At 40.6% G+C, this 3984-nt stretch overlaps 1 protein-coding gene across 3 annotated transcripts in view; it reads right to left on the minus strand.

Moving 5' to 3' along the window:
• Positions 1-3505, minus strand: part of fam49a (family with sequence similarity 49 member A) — a 38486-nt gene extending 34981 nt beyond the window's left edge. For all 3 annotated transcript variants that reach the window (XM_046061000.1, XM_046060999.1, XM_046061001.1), the window contains exon 1: positions 3362-3505. The gene's annotated coding sequence lies outside the window, so the exon portion shown is untranslated. The remainder of the gene's footprint in view (positions 1-3361) is intronic.
• Between the last annotated feature and the right edge of the window lie 479 nt (positions 3506-3984).

Genomic DNA, 3984 nt, shown 5'->3' on the forward strand with positions numbered 1-3984 from the left:
AAACAATAATAAATAAATGTGTCACAATTCTTATTAGTAGACCCTAGAATAGATCCAACCAACTTTAACCTGAACGCACATCTACTCTAGTTTCTTACTCTTACTCAGAGTAATTGAAAAATGAAAACTGAAATGGGAATACAGAATTTTACTATTTACATTTTTCAAATTCTTTCAAATTCTTTAATTTGATCTCCCTTGTGCCTTCACATTCCTATATACTCTCTCACTTTTTTTACTGACACGCACACTGTTAGCTGAGCATCTGAGGCTCTAGAGCCAGTGAGAAGTCTGTTGTGTTTTCTGTTCCAGCCCAGATGGCAACATTGGCTGAGTCAGCAATGGCTGGTGGTCCACAGTAAACTGCATGATTAGTCGTTGACAACATGAGGAGAGCCAAGCACTGTAAGCCAGGTGCTGAGGAACTTCATAGCCAGTTTGTTCTGTCTAAATAAAACAATGACTTAAACAAATGTGAGTGTTCAGCTTCTCCTGAAAGTATATGTACAACCTGCTGCAATGAACTCACAAATAAACAAAATCAAGATGATTAAGGCTTTAAATTTTAAGACAATGACTTTGTAAGTTTAAAAATAACAAGTATTTGCGTCCCATAAACAATAGTACGTCTCTCACTTTCTGTTTTCTCTTGATGTAACAATCTCATACTTGAATGGGCACACGAGGAGGAACTATAATCTTTACTAATATTTGACACGCGTAAACAAATGTGTGATCGCATATGCCAGAAACAGTCTTGCAGTGCTGCCGGCTAACCTCAGTTGGCATAAACAGTGAAATAATGATATGAGAACACTTCAGTTCACACTGCTTGTTCAGCTCAAACCTAAAATCAGATATCAGACTTGGCAGTGGTGCAGTGCTGCAGTGCTAGAGTGAACTCTTTCGGCTTTCTCATTTAGTGTCACAATGCAATTTGTGAATCATAGCTGGGCTCTACCAAACCACAACCACTGCTGCAAAAAGGTCGAGTTTGAGAACAGCTAATCTGCAAATATCACATTACCTTTATCAGGCGTGGTGAGAGTTTACAGCAGCATTTCAGTAACATCTTCAACTGTGATGACTGTACCAATCATATTTCACACAGAGGGTGGCATCAATGCCAGCTTACTAACTGTGTTTTAGGTGCATACTGTATTTCTTTGATCGTGACAACACACTTTCAACCAAAGGCGATATACTGCATGCCGTTTTGATTATTGTTGGGGTTTGCAGTGGTAAAATGTTATACCTGGCTGCCTTACAGCGATAAAAATAATAATGCTTAACATCTACATTCCTTACTCATTTTATTTTCTTAAGGGGTTGTGGCAGTGCTCTTGCTGTGGCAGCCTAGCAGTGCTAATTAAGTACAAAAGAGACACAGCGATGCAACATAAAGGCTTGCCCCATGCTTGCCTCAGGCAACCTGTAATGCAACAGCAGGTTAAAAACCACAACGTGAAAAAAAATGCTACTGTTCGAGAGGGTGTGAGGTGCCGTATCCTGTTTTTCTGTCACAGACGAGAACACTGAGCAATGAGAGAAGAAAACTACAAGACTTTACACATCAGTCTAACAGCTAATGCTCTGCCAGGGCGATAAGGGTCAAGCAGAGTTTTAGCCACACACACACTTTTAGTGTTCTCCCATTTGCTGCTCCAAATCTCATCAGCTAAATTGTATGAATCTAAAAAACACATTTTATATATACACGTGATACACATGATTTGTCATCACTTTGCGAAAAGTGTGGTGTGTCTTATGCTGGCCAGATATTTAAAAGCAAAAGTCTGATACCTCTGTCGATTCAAACAGAACAAGACTTTGTGTACACATGGTTGTAAACCAAGTGTCACATCATATGGGGTTCTTTTTATATCTTGTTGCTTAATGACTTGACATCTTCCTTTTGGGGCTATATAAAGCCCTGCGTGTCCTAACTTGTCCACACTGCGTAAAAGTGAATACTGGAGGCGCACAGCTAGATTGGGCCATGCAAAGAACATGCAAAGCATTTCACCTTGTCCCATGAGAGTCAGGTTCCTCCACAACAGCCTTTGTCTTGTGTGTTTCAGTCTCAGAATACAACCAGCATTCCATTAATGCTGCAGTTATAGCCTGGCATACCAACTGAAACACACACGCACACACTGTTGTTGAAGAGTGCAGCTGTTGCTGTATGTCCTCTCCAAAAAAAGAGCGCCATTTCAGTGCATTGAAAGCCATGATAAAAGCGCATTCCTCTCAGAATTTCCGCAAATGTCTATATCAAGTTGGTTTCAAATGTAAAGTTGGCAACAAAAATGTAACTATTTTTGAGTCCTGACAATTTTTAAGAGTCCTTACATTGGCTAGTTAACAGGTTGGCACAATTCAATTTGGCCTCTTAGAAACTCCTTAGTCATGACTCATTTGTCAAACAATCAATACCAATCATGTAACTATAGCCCCCCTACCACATAATGAATTTTGCTAGGTACCACCACTCACACCTCAGCACTGCAATAACTCACAATACTGGACTGTGTGAATGCATTGCTGATATAATGAAGTATGTACTCCAATAACATCCCATGCATCGGCAGCTCATGTCAAGAGAAGAGAAAGAAGCAGCTGCTGTTGTCTTGCATTTAGCCTGTCTAGAACAAACATGTCACTAAACTGTTAACTATGGCACTTCTACTGAGAAACTCACATTAGAACTACAGAAAACAAATAACTCATCTTTAGCTCCCACCACCTGCCAGTGTAAGTACAGTACAGTGATGTCAGTTCGTGGTTGACTAACGTTACAGTTAATAGAAAGCAGTGATTGCAGATGGAAAGAGTTGTTAAATTGTTATAACTTGTTGGCAGCCAAGTCCAAAGGCATGCCACTTCGCACTTTCTCACCCATTCAAGCGACCAAGAATCAAAATAAAGCAAGAACCTAGGTAAAGTGTCAACGGGAAAATGAAACGTGGCTCGAATTCGGCTGCTTCTTGCAGGCTAAGTTTGCTGGCTAGCCAGTCTGCCTGTTAGCCCGGCACTGCTGTCAGGCAAACCCAGGAAAGGGTAAGTTACTTCCTCAATATAAGAGTCGGGACACTATAATGAGCACAAGCGCTGGTAATAATAAAAGTCTTGTCACACTTGCACAATGTTTAACGTCACCAGGTAACTAATTTTAGCGTCCAAAAGCGGCTAATGTTAGCTAGCAAGTTAGCGCTTCCTCCCCGGCATCTCTTCCCATGTGAACTCATTTGACAGTCACTCTTTTGACGGGGATACACAATTTGGCACAACACCAAGTGAAGTAAATCCAACTTAGCGCCCACTAAGCACGAATAAAAGTTTGTTACACCCAAACACTCACCTGTATGTCACTTGGGGTGGTACTTTTTAGGATCTGATGAACCGAAGTCTTGGTCTGAGTAGGACTTTCACCGACCTTGGCAGCGCTGCCTGTCCCCAGCACACAACAACCCTCTCAACACGTACCCCTCCCTCTGCCACCAGAGAAACGAAGGAGAAAAATGAGTTTCAAGCCCCTCCCATTCCCCTTTGTAATTGGACAATAATAGGGACAGTGCGAAATGAGCCAATTAAATCCGCTATTGTTTTTTTGTGTGTGTGTGTGCAATAGCAATGCGGCAAAAACATTTCCTCTCTGCAGTGCTTGTCAAAGATTTTCTGTTTCTAATTCTCCCGAAATTTATGAGGAAAACACCATTAACCTATCGTATTGTTCCAGGGCTTTTGTTTAAGATAGTGTATTATTTCTTTAAGGATTAAAATATTCATGCCTAAATACTCACTAGATGCTGTTTAGAATATGCACAGTATAATACTTTCTGCATGGATTCCTGCTAGTCCACTACAAGCCTCTACTTACCCATGCCAGTGTTTCATGTGTAAAGCATATAGCCTAATAAATCTAATGAATAAGTGTAAAGATGAAACTATTAGTTCATCCGTTCACAGAAAGTTAATTAGACT

This window comes from Micropterus dolomieu, linkage group LG10 (assembly GCF_021292245.1).
Source record: "Micropterus dolomieu isolate WLL.071019.BEF.003 ecotype Adirondacks linkage group LG10, ASM2129224v1, whole genome shotgun sequence".
Taxonomy (NCBI): domain Eukaryota; kingdom Metazoa; phylum Chordata; class Actinopteri; order Centrarchiformes; family Centrarchidae; genus Micropterus; species Micropterus dolomieu.